This window comes from Gymnoscopelus microlampas, assembly GCF_963454915.1.
Source record: "Gymnoscopelus microlampas genome assembly, chromosome: 6".
In the NCBI taxonomy this organism is placed as follows: Eukaryota; Metazoa; Chordata; class Actinopteri; order Myctophiformes; family Myctophidae; genus Gymnoscopelus; species Gymnoscopelus microlampas.
The window spans coordinates 50,267,664-50,284,490 of record NC_139943.1 but is presented as its reverse complement, the minus strand read 5'-3'; positions in this window follow the sequence as shown (position 1 = coordinate 50,284,490).

The window sequence follows — 16,827 nt, the reverse complement described above, 5'->3', positions numbered from 1 at the left end:
AGACAGAAATATTCCGAACCTCCCCTTTAACCCGTTAAGACCTGAGGCGATTCTTAAAAATGTTTTCTAAATCTTAACAGTTTTTTGAAAAAAATCTAAAACATTTTTTTTCAAGATTTTTCAAAAATAGCAGATCTACAAGCTCATAGCGCGGCACTCGGTGCCGCGCTATGAGTTTGTATATCTGCTATTTTTGAATAGCCAAAGAAATCTAAAGTGACACAGATGCGTTCCAGGTCTTAATGGGTTTTAACATTATACTGACATGATACATTCAACCTCCCCTTTAACATTACATTCCCTGTTAGAAATATGCATAATATACATTTTCCTTTGAGATATTTAGACCTAATTCTGGCTGCAATATATGAAGGCTCTACTGTTTTAGGAAAGGAAATATATTTGTCGCTGTTTATTGTTTGAATGCTTCTGAACTTACGTTTTATTTTTGCTGGATTTCATTGTAAACTGTTGCACTGATGTCTGATGTGATCATTAGTTGAACATAAAACAATATGTTTTTTCATCTACAATGAATGTTGATATATTTATAATATTATTTGCAAGAGTTTAGCTCAGAGCTAGAAAATAAGACAGTAGTTAAAAGGATAGTTCACCCCCAAAATGTATTTTTTTCTATTGATTACACACCCCATGGAGACTTGAATTCATGGAGATTTTTTTGTTTTTGTCGCATACCTAAGCCAATAATTTGATGACGGGCGGAAATATGGTAATGTCTCCGGTAGGAAACTCAAAGTTGACTCTTTTTGTCTCCTACCGGAGCCGCCGCCGGTCATCAAATTATTGGCTTAGGAAATTCGACCCAAAAAATGCCATTTTGGGGGTGAACTATCCCTTTAAGGACCTAAATGTAACATTTTTGACCAAAATGCAAGTATTGTATTATTTATAAACATGGACATATGGACATTCTCTGTCTGGAATCTTTCTGTGTAAACAGTTTATGTTGTGTTTCTGTCAGACATTTAGATTGTTGAGGTGTTATCTCCACCAGGCCTGTCTCCACCAGGCCGAAAGGCATGGCGAGAGTATGTTTTACCCCCTGTCCGTCCGTCCGTGTGTGTGTGTGTGTCCGTCGCCCCCTCCGTCTGTGATCAGCTAATCTCCGGCACCGTTGGCTGCGAAACTGTGCACACACTCCCTGGATGCCAGAGCAGAAGCTAATGTGGTGTCTAAGCCCGTTTGAAAGACGGAAAAGGAGATGTCTCCCGGTGGAAATAATAACGAGTTTCGAGGAGTCTGGAGGAATCGTTTCAACAATTACTTTTATTGTCGAAAATGGCGAACAAATACAAGGGTCAATGTTGTATCGCACACTGTGTCTGTCTAATGTCAGTGCTTATATACTATACACATTACTGCCTCCGGGGCGGGGTCTTAACACCCGCCTCTCATTGACAGATCGATCATCCAATCACAGAAGCTCTAATTAGTATGCGGGCACAACAGTATCCAGTTTTTAAGCATATATCATAACCAATACATTTGGTACTTAATTTCATTAGTTAAACAACTCCTTGTTCAATTATCCACATTCAATATTTCACACACATTAAAATAAGACCAAAAAGTATTCCATTAAATCATTGCAAACCAAAGTTAGACGCATACAGTCCTATTTAAAATACAGTTTCATGTTTGGGGCTTTTAGTGTAAATAAACAATTGTCCACTGTGACTTATCCATACTAAAATATGGTTCTATAAAAAGAAACTTAAAGAAAGACTATTATCTACTATTTTAATACCTAGAATTGATCTTTGATCTGTAAACTTTTTAGTCTAGTTTTTATTAAAGCAGTAAAAGTAGAAATATTCAACAGGTTTTGAGTCTTATATCAAGATATCATATAAGTCTACTATTTCTCATCCTGAGTGTACTTAGAAAAGGTTACATTTACATTCGCCATTGCTTAAGTCTGGTGACCTTTGGCTTTTCACAGTCAGGGAAAAATACTGCAACTCAACTTTATATTATCTTATCTTATGTTGCTTACAAACTTGCTTTTTGGCTTCCAGTAGCTGTTTGACCTGTCTGGAGAATCAGTAAAAAAGAGGAACTCATGATTAGTGCTATTTACATTAATGACCACCCTCTGTTCTTTATCAAAGTATTTCAGTCAGCCTTTGAAGCTTCATCAGGTGATGTACTCATCACACATCTCTATGTAAATGTGAGGACTGATTAGGCCTTTGTTAGGCAACCTCTGTCCTCTTTGCTGGCACAGTAGATTTTGAGTGAGTCATCAATTTCTTTAATCTAGTTCCTTATTATTACTATATTACACTAATGTGTCATAGCAAAATAACCTGGTAGTAATATTCTCATATTTAATAACTACTTGTAGTCCTGAATATACCACACTAATTTTTCACATGGGCCTTTTATAGCGCCACCAGGAGGCCGATTTGTGCAAAACCCATTTTTTGACATATAGTACTCTTATAGATTTCGTTCAAAAATCCCGCAAATCGATACACAGTATCTCTATAGTCATTAAACAAAACTGTTTTTCAGAGTTTTCATATTCCATCCTGATTGGCTAAAATTGCCTACCAATGTTTGCAAGAGTACTCCGTTTTGAACAAAATACCTCAAATCATGAACACAGCGTGCAATCTCCGTGAAATGTCACATGCACATTCCCATTGGGCAGAGGAAGTTGAACTTGATTTCTTTTCTAATTAGCCTTATGGTGGCGCTATAACAGGCTGATTTGTGTTTTTACCTATAACTACACCGATCTGTGTAAAACTTTGTATGCACACTCTCTAGAGGCCAAGGAAAAACCTTTGCCTTTTATAGCGCCACCAGGAGGCCGACTTATGTAAAACGCATTTTGCCTATGTTTCGGTGTGAAACTGGCACGCTCCGTCCGTTCCGCGTGTGCCCAACAATACTCCACTCTGATTGGCCCGGCCGCGCGTAATTTTGGGGGTCCTTGAAAAAGTTTGAGAACCACTGATATATTATTGCAACATACGTTTAAAATACGTTTATACTCTTTGCACTGAGGATATTCATCCTTGGCATGTTGTTACACATCGCCGGACACATTTTTAATGCTTTTCTATAAGCTCCTTGTATTATCTTGTATCTGTGAGCAGTTGACATCTTCCTATGTGTGCGTTTCAATTGGCAAGCCTCTTCTCATAATAAACTCGTAAATGTTGTCGTTTAAGCCAGTGGTTCTCAAAGTGAGGTCCCATGCAAAAAATTTAAAATCTATTTAACCACTTTAAATTGTGAAAAGAAATGTATACGGTCACAACGTGTCACATTGCGACACGTTGTGACCTTGATCGATCATCTATTTTCAAAAGATTGAAATGTGGGTCCTTGGTACAAATTCTTTCAGATGGGGTTTCTGTAGCCAAATATCAGTCGATTTGGGGGTCCATTTAGATTAGAACCACTGGTTCAAGAAAGACAATACTCTGCTCAGAGTGTAGCAGGAGATGAAACAATGGTATTGTGTCTGTCTGTCTGGCAGGGGACTTTGCACATGTCACATGAGAGTGTTGAGAGAGTTGATTGATTAGATCAGATAGGAAGCTTGAGGGACAGTGCTGGAGCCTGAGTTGCGACATTTAAGACAACACACAAGTCACATGATTAATCAACAGAAGGGTTCACCCACATGAGTAGGCCAAACCCATTTAAATAGAGTGGATGCTCACTAAACAGTACGAAGTGTCCTGCAGGCATCAGTGTTACTAATTACCAGGGTGTTATTGCTGCGTTCGTCATTTTCCATTGCGAGCTCCGAGAGACTGACGGTAAGAATTGAGAGTGTTTACGATACACGAGAGTGTTTGACGATAAATGTATGTATATTTCCAGTTTTGTGTGTATATCTCATGTCAGTAATTTGTTGTTGTGTTTCCTTTCCTAGGTTTATAACCTACCGGCCTATAAGTGTTATAAGTGCTATTTGGGGGACAATGAGCATACCCACATCATGCCTCGCCTCACATTCCCTTTCTTTGTAAGTGTATTTCATCTATTCTGCAGTGTCAGCCTGTATAGATTTAGCTGTTAGTCATTTAGGCTGGTCGTATACTTTAGACTAACAATTTTATTTCCTTGTCAGATGATGATGATTATTTTGTCTTTATAACCGTTCTTTTTGGGTTGGTATAATTATTTTTCTTTATTCCATATTTGGTTATTTGTATTGTCTCCACCATTGAACCATGAAAGCTTTGTTCTCCTCTGCACCAATTTCTTAACAGCTTCAGAGCAGAGTTCATGCTTTTATCTGTTCCATTCATCAATCTATTTCTGTCGGTCTATTTTGAGGGAGGTCCGCTATTTCTCAAGTCAGCGAGGACGCATGCCTTTTGGGACCAAAGCTTGCGTCATTAGAATGCCTTATTATTCATACAAAAGCAATTGCAATCGTGCTAAACCTCAATATGCAAACCTTTGTATGCATAAATTGTAGACATGATGCAAAATTGCAAATTCCACTGATTTTTTTTCCTATCAGTTGATGCATTTAGAGCAGAATTATTAGCCGTGTTTGTCGTTTTTGCAAGTGTGGCCAGAGTTCCGCCTATTGGACTTTCATGCCAACTCCATATGTCACGCTATTAATTTATAATATTGACTACATCACATGAACGCAGTCTTAGCTTAAAGAGGTGGTGCCATGGTTTTGCACTTTTTCTGTTTTTCATGTGTCTATGAGGTTGATAGAACTTCATTAAGCCCCCTGGTGGTGTTTTTATGGTGTTTTATGTCTTCTCTGACTATTTTGAGTTTCTTCCTGGAGGCTGAAACCTTGAGGGTCAAACGTGCCAATAGAAAAACAGCCCTTTAGTGACATAGTAAAAATATACCCTCCCCCTCATTATCATAACACAACAGGTGTGGGCATGAGGAGGAGGAGGGGCTAGGACAGGTGGGTGGTGCTAAGGTTGTGGAGGAGGTGCTAAGGTGAGAACCAGGTATACTTAATGAACTGGAGGCGTGTCCACATAAAAACATAATTTCAACAATTTCTGTATACTTTTTTGAAAAAAATCTTCCTCCTAGTATAACCATAATACCTGATGATTATGTTATGGGGGGGGGGGGGGGGGGGGGAATCACTGAAAATCACGGCACCCCGTCTTTAAGAGGATTCAGTATAGATGACATCTAGCTGCCTATGTCCATTACTACATTTCCAATTCCGATGTAGGAGTCGGACAGTAGGCTAATCGGTAGCACTTTATAAGTAGTTTGTAGACTATTAACAAATCATTAACAACCTGTTTGTTGACATTCGTAAATGATTACTAAAACCTTTATAACTACAGTTACAAATCATTTGTAAAGTATTAGTAAGTAGTGAACTATTCATGAATAAGCCATTTATATACATCTGTAAAAGATTATTAAATCATTTGTAACGATCCATTCTAAAGCATTTATAAACGTTTATAAGCAGTTTGTAGACTATTAACAAATCATTAACAACCTGTTTGTTGACATTTGTAAATGATTACTAAAAACGTTATAACTACGGTTACAAATCATCTATAAAGGTATTAGTAACTATTCATGAATAAGCCATGTATAATACATCTGTAAATGATTATTAAATCATTTGTAACTGATGTTACATAATATATACAAGCTATTGGTAGCTTGTTCATGTTTAACATGCTTTGTTAAACATTCCTAAAGTATCTATAAATCCTTAGTACATGTTATTATGTGCCCTATAGTAAAGTGAAGACAGTTCATCATTTACAACTGTCTGTTAATGTGTTTGTTCATGTTTAACATGCTTTGTAAAACATTCCTAAAATATCTATAAATCCTTTGTACATGTTATTATGTGCCCTACAGTAAAGTGAAGACAGTTCATCATTTATGACTGTCTGTTAATGTGGACTTTCTCCTTACCTGTTGCAAACTACCTGGCTTTCATGAATGCAGACACCAAACAATTACTAGAATTATCATTCATGTTAAGCAAATGATGCGTAAGACATTCGTAAAGAGTATGTAAACCATTTGTGGTGTTAGGGACCAAAAAAGTCACTACAAAGTACTACCAATCAACTCTAAATTGCCTAAAACGTACTCCTAACAGGTTTTTGGGGGGACGATTTTGGCCTCCACACTTAGTGATTATTTCGGATTTAACTTTCGTTTCGGTGGTGACCAACTTTCGTTTCGGTAGTTTGATTGCAAAATGTAAGTTGTGTAAAAAATAATCTGACTATACTAAGTTGTTATTTGTTTGTTTAAGTCAGGCTATACTCTACTCAGAGTCATAAGTTTACAAAATGTACTCAAGTACAGTGAACGTCTGTGCGGTTTGTCTTCATCACTGAAAATAACGTACATGTAAACTGATGTCATGTGCAGTTGGGGTGAAGAAACACAACCATTTCACTCCTAATAATACCTATTTGATTTGACATCCTGACTTGCTGCTGTAGCTGAGGCTTGAACCTGTTACCTGCGGCTCACTAGTCAGTGACTCTATCCATTCACCTACAGCTGTTTCCTTGGAATCTGTGGTTCTGCAACGTTTTGTTGTCAACCCCCCAAATTGACATGTATTTGGGCAGTGGACCCCAATGTGAAAAGATGTAGTGTCAGGGCCCCCCATGAAAAAGATTTATATTTATGCTGTAACACATTTTTTTTAAAGTTATTTGTCTTGTTTGTTGTTCAAGTCAAAGCACCAGGAAGGCTGTACTTGTCAGCCATCTGTTAGCTCAATGGGTTGAGACGCAGTATTCTTGATCCAGAGGCCATAAGTTCAAATCCCATTGATGTCTTTCCTATGATTCTTTCCTTTGCAGACTGGCTTCTAGAAGATCAACTGAAAACTACCAGGAAGGCTATATTTGTCATCCAACTGTTAGCTCAATGGGTTGAGACGCAGTATACATGATCCAGAGGCCATGAGTTCAAATCCCATTGATGTCTTTCCTATGATTCTTTCCTTTGCAGACTGGCTTCCAGAAGATCAACTGAAAACTACCAGGAAGGCTGTACTTGTCAGCCATCTGTTAGCTCAATGGGTTGAGACGCAGTATTCATGATCCAGAGGCCATGAGTTCAAATCCCATTGATGTCTTTCCTATGATTCTTTCCTTTGCAGACTGGCTTCCAGAAGATCAACTAAAAACTACCAGGAAGGCTATATTTGTCATCCAACTGTTAGCTCAATGGGTTGAGACGCAGTATACATGATCCAGAGGCCATGAGTTCAAATCCCATTGATGTCTTTCCTATGATTATTTCCTTTGCAGACTGGCTTCCAGAAGATCAACTGAAAACTACCAGGAAGTCTGTACTTGTCAGCCATCTGTTAGCTCAATGGGTTGAGACGCAGTATTCATGATCCAGAGGCCATGAGTTCAAATCCCATTGATGTCTTTCCTATGATTCTTTCCTTTGCAGACTGGCTTCCAGAAGATCAACTGAAAACTACCAGGAAGGCTGTACTTGTCAGCCATCTGTTAGCTCAATGGGTTGAGACGCAGTATACATTATCCAGAGGCCATGAGTTCAAATCCCACTGGTGTCTTTACTGTGATACTGTGGTGCCAACAGCATAGCTCAACTGGTAGAGCGTCTGTCCAATAACATGACTTGACTTGACTTGAGTGGGTTCGATTCCCACTCGAGTCAAGTGTCCCCGGTAACTTGGGGCAACGGATAAATTGACTGATATCCTTAGTGATGCTTCCTTTTGCAGACTAACTTCTAGAAAAACAAGTTAAAACCATCAGGAAACCTGTAACTCTCAGCCTACAGCATAGCTCAACTGGTAGAGCGTCTGTCCAATAACATGACTTGACTTGACTTAGGTGGGTTCGATTCCCACTCGAGTCAAGTGTCCCCGGTATCTTGGGGCAACGGATAAATTGACTGATATCCTTAGTGATGCTGTGGGATGTGGGTTCGATGTGGGAATCGAACCCACTCAAGTCAAGTCAAGTCATGTTATTGGACAAACGCTCTACCAGTTGAGCTATGCTGTTGGCTGAGAGTTACAGGTTTCCTGGTGGTTTTAACTTGTTTTTCTAGAAGTTAGTCTGCAAAGGGAAGCATCACTAAGGATATCAGTCAATTTATCCGTTGCCCCAAGTTACCGGGGACACTTGACTCGAGTGGGAATCGAACCCACTCAAGTCAAGTCAAGTCATGTTATTGGACAGACGCTCTACCAGTTGAGCTATGCTGTTGGCTGAGAGTTACAGGTTTCCTGGTGGTTTTAACTTACAGATTTCCTGGTGGTTTTAACTTGTTTTTCTAGAGGTTAGTCTGCAAAGGGAAGCATCACTAATGATATCAGTCAATTTATCCGTTGCCCCAAGTTACCGGGGACACTTGACTCGAGTGGGAATCGAACCCACTCAAGTCAAGTCATGTTATTGGACAGACGCTCTACCAGTTGAGCTATGCTGTTGGCTGAGAGTTACAGGTTTCCTGGTGGTTTTAACTTGTTTTTCTAGAAGTTAGTCTGCAAAGGGAAGCATCACAGTAAAGACACTAGTGGGATTTGAACTCATGGCCTCTGGATCATGAATACTGCGTCTCAACCCATTGAGCTAACTGTTGGCCAAAAAATACAGCCTTCCTGGTGCTTTGACTTGAACAACAAACAAGACAAATACATTTATTTTTTCACCATTGTGTCACTACCGAAACGAAAGTTAAATCCGAAAAAATCACTAAGTGTGGAGGCCAAAATCGTACCCCCAAAAACCTGTTAGGAGTACGTTTCAGACAATTTAGAGTTGATTGGTAATTTTCGTTTCGGTAAAATTTATTTTACTGAAACGAAAGTTAAATCCGAAAAAATCACTAAGTGTGGAGGCCAAAATCGTCCCCCCAAAAACCTGTTAGGAGTACGTTTCAGGCAATTTAGAGTTGATTGGTAGTACTTTGTAGTGACTTTTTTTGGTCCCTAACATTGAACAACTTAAAACAAATGTGTTACTTTTCACATTGGGGTCCACTGCCCAAATACATGTCAATTTGGGGGGTTGACAACAAAACGTTTTAGAACCACAGACTCCAAGGAAACAGCTGTACGTGAATGGATAGAGTCACTGACTAGTGAGCCGCAGGTATCAGGTTCAAGGCTCAGCCACAGCAGCAAGTCAGGATGTCAAATCAAATAGGTATTAGTAGGAGTGAAATGGTTGTGTTTTTTCACCCCAACTGCACAGGACAGCAGTTTTATATCTGTTTACATGTACGTGATTTTCAGTGATGGAGACAAACCGCACAGACGATCACTGTACTTTAGTACATTTTGTAAACTTATGACTCTGAGTAGAGCATAGCCTGACTTAAACAAACAAATAACAACTTAGTATAGTCAGACTCTTTTTTACACAACATTTTGTAAAGCTTGACTCTGACTCAGTATAGTCAGACTTTTGTTTCCTTTCATTTTCTGACATGATGTTAATCAGAGTGCCAATAGCGGTGCCGGGAGAGGGATAGTCTGGTTACCTAACGTGCAATCACGCTTCAGCATTTCCTAATTCCCCCATAAGATGGGAAAGCTACACTCTCATTGACTGCTGTTTTCAAATCACACCTCCTCATTTCCATTTAATGGAAATGCTCGATTCTAATTAGCTGGGGAAAAGATGGAGGTGGAGATAAAGAATTTGGAGACACCTGATTCGTTTTTCTGCAACCAACCAGCAAGCGTTCCTTCCAGCTTCTCTCATCTTTTTTTTTTTTCAAGCACAGGTGTGTTGATTAGGCTACAGCTGAACTTATGGTGAACTCTGCTTGCAAGTTGCTGTGACATCAAAGGGGCTCCAATTGAGCTGAAACTTTGCCCTTTTCTAGTAAAGCAGAGTTTAATAGCAATTATTTCATTCATGTCTTTGTATGTTTGAAAAGAAGATGTGTATATTTTGCAATAAATCTGCACTTTATTTCTACAGCTGTACTTTTGACTTGTTTCTACCAAAGATATCTGTAAAAATTAGCAGTTCAAGCAAATATATTTGCTTTTGTGTGTGTGTGTGTGTGTGTGTGTGTGTGTGTGTGTGTGTGTGTGTGTGTGTGTGTGTGTGTGTGTGTGTGTGTGTGTTGCCACTACTTATTTGGCCCGTTTTTTGACCCCTAACTAGCCCTTCATACTTTTAAATAGATACACCCTCTGATGATCAGGGAAAGGGTTCATTATGACACGACTGAGATTTAGGTTGTTTAAAACCATCTGTTAGAAAACGTTTACTCTGGCTGAGTCTGAACCCAGATTTACACTTTCATTGAAAGGAAACAGAGAGATGTTTCGTAATGGCATACAAATTCATACCCTTTTTGTCATTTATAAATTCCTTAGTTTCAGATGATCAAAACTATACAGTTTTGGTGTTAAATCAAGTAGGCTACATTGTTCTCACTTTGGACTGGACATTAAAAAAATATGTCTTAAGTTTTCAACTATAGTTCCTCAAACAGTGCTGTATTATGACCACAGATCCTCTATGATTAACTGAATTAAGTTTAAGAAAATACCACTTTGCACTCATGGCATGCAGCATATCAATCAAAACAATGATCAATTATAGGCCGAGCTCCATACTTCGTTTTGAGGTATTCTAGTGACTCAGGGATAACGAATTATGTAAATTGAATCCAACCACTTAAATGTAATGTATTTATTGCAACAACCAACCAAGAGTTTGTAACAAAATGAGGAAACTCACACAAACAAAGAACGTTTAAATGATTTTATTTAAACTAACTAACCGGTATCCCTCAGGGCTCAATACTAGTGTATTTTCTGTTTTGTGTTATTGTGGGGAAAGCTTTGGCTGAAAATAGCCGATCGACAAGCTCACAACGTGTCGTTCTTTTTACCGAAACGTTTTGCCGAAACGAAAGTTTTGGAAAATCGTCCCCCCAAAAACCTGTTAGGAGTACGTTTCAGGCAATTTAGAGTTGATTGGTAGTACTTTTTAGTGACTTTTTTTCCCGTCCCTAACATTCATCGAGCTCTGGACTTAGTAAATTTTCTTTTTACCGAAACGTTTTGCCGAAACGAAAGTTTTGGAAAATCGTCCCCCCAAAAACCTGTTAGGAGTACGTTTCAGGCAATTTAGAGTTGATTGGTAGTACTTTTTAGTGACTTTTTTTCCGTCCCTAACATTCATCGAGCTCTGGACTGGAAAAATGCTGGTGACGAAAAATGACGAAAAATGCTGGGGACGAAAAAATGCTGGTGACGAAAAATGACGAAAAATGCTGGTGACGAAAAAATGCTGGTGACGAAAAATGACGAAAAATGCTGGTGACGAAAAAATGCTGGTGAAAAAATGCTGGTGACGAAAAATGACGAAAAATGCTGGTGACGAAAAATGACGAAAAATGCTGGTGACGAAAAAATGCTGGTGACGAAAAAATGCTGGTGACGAAAAATGACGAAAAATGCTGGTGACGAAAAATGACGAAAAATGCTGGTGACGAAAAAATGCTGGTGACGAAAAAATGCTGGTGACGAAAAATGACGAAAAATGCTGGTGACGAAAAAATGCTGGTGACGAAAAATGCAGGTGACGAAAAATGACGAAAAATGCTGGTGACGAAAAATGCTGGTGACGAAAAAATGCTGATGACGAAAAATGACGGAAAATGCTGGTGACGAAAAAATGCTGGTGACGAAAAATGACGGGAAATGCTGGTGACGAAAAATGACGAAAAATGCTGGTGACGAAAAATGACTAAAAATGCTGGTGACGAAAAATGCTGGTGACGAAAAAATGCTGGTGACGAAAAATGCTGGTGACGAAAAATGCTGGTGACGAAAAATGACGAAAAATGCTGGTGACAAAAATGCTGGTGACGAAAAATGACGAAAAATGCTGGTGACGAAAAAATGCTGGTGACGAAAAATGACGAAAAATGCTGGTGACGAAAAATGACGAAAAATGCTGGTGACGAAAAAATGCTGGTGACGAAAAAATGCTGGTGACGAAAAATGACGAAAAATGCTGGTGACGAAAAATGACGAAAAATGCTGGTGACGAAAAAATGCTGGTGACGAAAAAATGCTGGTGACGAAAAATGACGAAAAATGCTGGTGACGAAAAAATGCTGGTGACGAAAAATGCAGGTGACGAAAAATGACGAAAAATGCTGGTGACGAAAAATGCTGGTGACGAAAAAATGCTGATGACGAAAAATGACGGAAAATGCTGGTGACGAAAAAATGCTGGTGACGAAAAATGACGGGAAATGCTGGTGACGAAAAATGACGAAAAATGCTGGTGACGAAAAATGACTAAAAATGCTGGTGACGAAAAATGCTGGTGACGAAAAAATGCTGGTGACGAAAAATGCTGGTGACGAAAAATGCTGGTGACGAAAAATGACGAAAAATGCTGGTGACAAAAATGCTGGTGACGAAAAATGACGAAAAATGCTGGTGACGAAAAAATGCTGGTGACGAAAAATGACGAAAAATGCTGGTGACGAAAAATGACGAAAAATGCTGGTGACGAAAAATGACTAAAAATGCTGGTGACGAAAAATGCTGGTGACGAAAAAATGCTGGTGACGAAAAATGCTGGTGACGAAAAATGCTGGTGACGAAAAATGACGAAAAATGCTGGTGACAAAAATGCTGGTGACGAAAAATGACGAAAAATGCTGGTGACGAAAAAATGCTGGTGACGAAAAATGACGAAAAATGCTGGTGACGAAAAATGACGAAAAATGCTGGTGACGAAAAAATGCTGGTGACGAAAAAATGCTGGTGACGAAAAATGACGAAAAATGCTGGTGACGAAAAAATGCTGGTGACGAAAAATGCAGGTGACGAAAAATGACGAAAAATGCTGGTGACGAAAAATGACGAAAAATGCTGGTGACGAAAAATGACGAAAAATGCTGGTGACGAAAAAATGCTGATGACGAAAAATGACGGAAAATGCTGGTGACGAAAAAATGCTGGTGACGAAAAATGACGGAAAATGCTGGTGACGAAAAATGACGAAAAATGCTGGTGACGAAAAATGACTAAAAATGCTGGTGACGAAAAATGCTGGTGACGAAAAAATGCTGGTGACGAAAAATGCTGGTGACGAAAAATGCTGGTGACGAAAAATGACGAAAAATGCTGGTGACAAAAATGCTGGTGACGAAAAATGACGAAAAATGCTGGTGACGAAAAAATGCTGGTGACGAAAAATGACGAAAAATGCTGGTGACGAAAAAATGCTGATGACGAAAAATGACGGAAAATGCTGGTGACGAAAAAATGCTGGTGACGAAAAATGACGGAAAATGCTGGTGACGAAAAATGACGAAAAATGCTGGTGACGAAAAATGACTAAAAATGCTGGTGACGAAAAATGCTGGTGACGAAAAAATGCTGGTGACGAAAAATGACGAAAAATGCTGGTGACGAAAAATGCTGGTGACAAAAATGCTGTCTTGTTTCCAATGCGGTCTTGTTTCCAATGAGAACCTGTGAGCAATTAGGGGTTATTAAAAGTCTTGCTCAGGGATGAAAAAATGCTGGTGACGAAAAATGACGAAAAATGCTGGTGACGAAAAAATGCTGGTGACGAAAAATGACGAAAAATGCTGGTGACGAAAAATGACGAAAAATGCTGGTGACGAAAAATGCAGAAAAATGCTGGTGACGAAAAATGACCAAAAATGCTGGTGACGAAAAATGACCAAAAATGCTGGTGACGAAAAATGACGAAAAATGCTGGTGACGAAAAATGACCAAAAATGCTGGTGACGAAAAAATGCTGGTGACGAAAAATGACGAAAAATGCTGGTAAGGATAAGGATAATTCCTTTTAACAGGTTGTTCATGAAAGTCCTTGCGGTCTTGTTTCCAATGAGAACCTGTGAGCAATTAGGGGTTATTAAGAGGCTTGCTCAGGGACGAAAAAATGCTGGTGACGAAAAATGACGAAAAATGCTGGTGACGAAAAAATGCTGGTGACGAAAAAATGCTGGTGACGAAAAATGACGAAAAATGCTGGTGACGAAAAATGACCAAAAATGCTGGTGACGAAAAAATGCTGGTGACGAAAAATGACGAAAAATGCTGGTGACGAAAAATGACCAAAAATGCTGGTGACGAAAAATGACGAAAAATGCTGGTGACGAAAAATGACCAAAAATGCTGGTGACCAAAAATGACCAAAAATGCTGGTGATGAAAAAATGCTGGTGACGAAAAATGACGGAAAATGCTGGTGACGAAAAAATGCTGGTGACGAAAAATGACGAAAAATGCTGGTGACGAAAAATGACGAAAAATGCTGGTGACGAAAAATGACTAAAAATGCTGGTGACGAAAAATGCTGGTGACGAAAAATGCTGGTGACGAAAAAATGCTGGTGACGAAAAATGACTAAAAATGCTGGTGACGAAAAAATGCTGGTGACGAAAAATGACGAAAAATGCTGGTGACGAAAAAATGCTGGTGACGAAAAATGACGAAAAATGCTGGTGGCAAAAATGCTGGTGACGAAAAATGCTGGTGACGAAAAATGACGAAAAATGCTGGTGACGAAAAAATGCTGATGACGAAAAATGACGGAAAATGCTGGTGACGAAAAAATGCTGGTGACGAAAAATGACGAAAAATGCTGGTGACGAAAAATGCTGGTGACGAAAAAATGCTGGTGACGAAAAATGACAAAAAATGCTGGTGACGAAAAATGACGAAAAATGCTGGTGACGAAAAAATGCTGGTGACGAAAAATGACGAAAAATGCTGGTGACGAAAAAATGCTGGTGACGAAAAAATGCTGGTGACGAAAAATGACCAAAAATGCTGGTGACCAAAAATGACCAAAAATGCTGGTGACGAAAAATGACCAAAAATGCTGGTGACGAAAAATGACCAAAAATGCTGGTGACGAAAAAATGCTGATGACGAAAAATGACGGAAAATGCTGGTGACGAAAAAATGCTGGTGACGAAAAATGACGAAAAATGCTGGTGACGAAAAATTACGAAAAATGCTGGTGACGAAAAATGCTGGTGACGAAAAAATGCTGGTGACGAAAAATGACAAAAAATGCTGGTGACGAAAAATGACCAAAAATGCTGGTGATGAAAAAATGCTGGTGACGAAAAAATGCTGATGACGAAAAATGACGGAAAATGCTGGTGACGAAAAAATGCTGGTGACGAATAATGCTGGTGACGAAAAATGACGAAAAATGCTGGTGACGAAAAATAACGAAAAATGCTGGTGACGAAAAATGACCAAAAATGCTGGTGACGAAAAATGACCAAAAATGCTGGTGACGAAAAATGACGAAAAATGCTGGTGACGAAAAATGACCAAAAATGCTGGTGACAAAAAAATGCTGATGACGAAAAATGACGGAAAATGCTGGTGACGAAAAAATGCTGGTGACGAAAAATGACGAAAAATGCTGGTGACGAAAAATGACGAAAAATGCTGGTGACGAAAAATGACGAAAAATGCTGGTGACGAAAAAATGCTGGTGACGAAAAATGACCAAAAATGCTGGTGACGAAAAAATGCTGGTGACGAAAAAATGCTGATGACGAAAAATGACGGAAAATGCTGGTGACGAAAAAATGCTGGTGACGAAAAATGCTGGTGACGAAAAATGACGAAAAATGCTGGTGACGAAAAATAACGAAAAATGCTGGTGACGAAAAATGACCAAAAATGCTGGTGACGAAAAATGACCAAAAATGCTGGTGACGAAAAATGACGAAAAATGCTGGTGACGAAAAATGACCAAAAATGCTGGTGACAAAAAAATGCTGATGACGAAAAATGACGGAAAATGCTGGTGACGAAAAAATGCTGGTGACGAAAAATGACGAAAAATGCTGGTGACGAAAAATTACGAAAAATGCTGGTGACGAAAAATGACGAAAAATGCTGGTGACGAAAAAATGCTGGTGACGAAAAAATGCTGATGACGAAAAATGACGGAAAATGCTGGTGACGAAAAAATGCTGGTGACGAAAAATGCTGGTGACGAAAAATGACGAAAAATGCTGGTGACGAAAAAATGCTCGTGACGAAAAATAACGAAAAATGCTGGTGACGAAAAATGACCAAAAATGCTGGTGACGAAAAATGACCAAAAATGCTGGTGACGAAAAATGACCAAAAATGCTGGTGACGAAAAAATGCTGATGACGAAAAATGACGGAAAATGCTGGTGACGAAAAAATGCTGGTGACGAAAAATGACGAAAAATGCTGGTGACGAAAAATTACGAAAAATGACGAAAAATGCTGGTGACGAAAAAATGCTGGTGACGAAAAATGACCAAAAATGCTGGTGACGAAAAATGACCAAAAATGCTGGTGATGAAAAAATGCTGGTGACGAAAAAATGCTGATGACGAAAAATGACGGAAAATGCTGGTGACGAAAAAATGCTGGTGACGAAAAATGCTGGTGACGAAAAATGACGAAAAATGCTGGTGACGAAAAATAACGAAAAATGCTGGTGACGAAAAATGACCAAAAATGCTGGTGACGAAAAATGACCAAAAATGCTGGTGACGAAAAATGACGAAAAATGCTGGTGACGAAAAATGACGAAAGATGCTGGTGACGAAAAATGACGAAAAATGACGAAAAATGCTGGTAAGGATAAGGATAATTCCTTTTAACAGGTCGTTCATGAAAGTCCTTGCGGTCTTGTTTCCAATGAGAACCTGTGAGCAATTAGGGGTTAAGAGTCTTGCTCAGGGACGAAAAATGCTGGTGACGAAAAATGACCAAAAATGCTGGTGACGAAAAATGACCAAAAATGCTGGTGACGAAAAAATGCTGATGACGAAAAATG